Below are 524 nucleotides of genomic sequence, written 5' to 3'. Positions count from 1 at the left end.
TCAGAGGTAAAGAGCACTGGCTGCTCTTCCAGAGGTCCTGAGTTCAATTCCCAGCAACCACATGGTGGCTCACAGCCATCTGTACTGAGATCTGGCGCCCGCCTCTAGCATACGTGTGTGCGGGCAGAATGTTGTATACATAGTAAATAAATAAATCTACAAATAAAAAGAAAACAAGAGACAAAAAAATGGGGAGATGAAGAGATGGCTCAGAGGTTAAGAGCACTGACTGTTCTCCCCAAGAACTAAGCTCAATTCCCAGAATCCACATGGTGGCTAATAAATGTTTCTCACAAGATCTGGCACCCTCACACAGATATATATGCAGGCAAAATACCAATGCAAATGAAATAACAGTAAATTAGTTTTTGAAAAGGAAGAAACCGAGTGCTCAGTGAAGTTCTTGTCAGATTCCTGGCCCATAAACACTAAGGTACAGAAATTCTTACTAGCCAGATGTAATCCCACAGGCTCGTAATCCCAGCATTCTGGAAGCTGAGGCCATAGGATCAAGGGTTTGAGGT

The sequence above is a fragment of the Microtus ochrogaster genome, unplaced genomic scaffold (assembly GCF_000317375.1).
Source record: "Microtus ochrogaster isolate Prairie Vole_2 unplaced genomic scaffold, MicOch1.0 UNK69, whole genome shotgun sequence".
Classification (NCBI taxonomy): Eukaryota; Metazoa; Chordata; class Mammalia; order Rodentia; family Cricetidae; genus Microtus; species Microtus ochrogaster.
The sequence above is the reverse complement of the archived record's forward strand: the minus strand, read 5'-3'. Positions refer to the sequence as shown.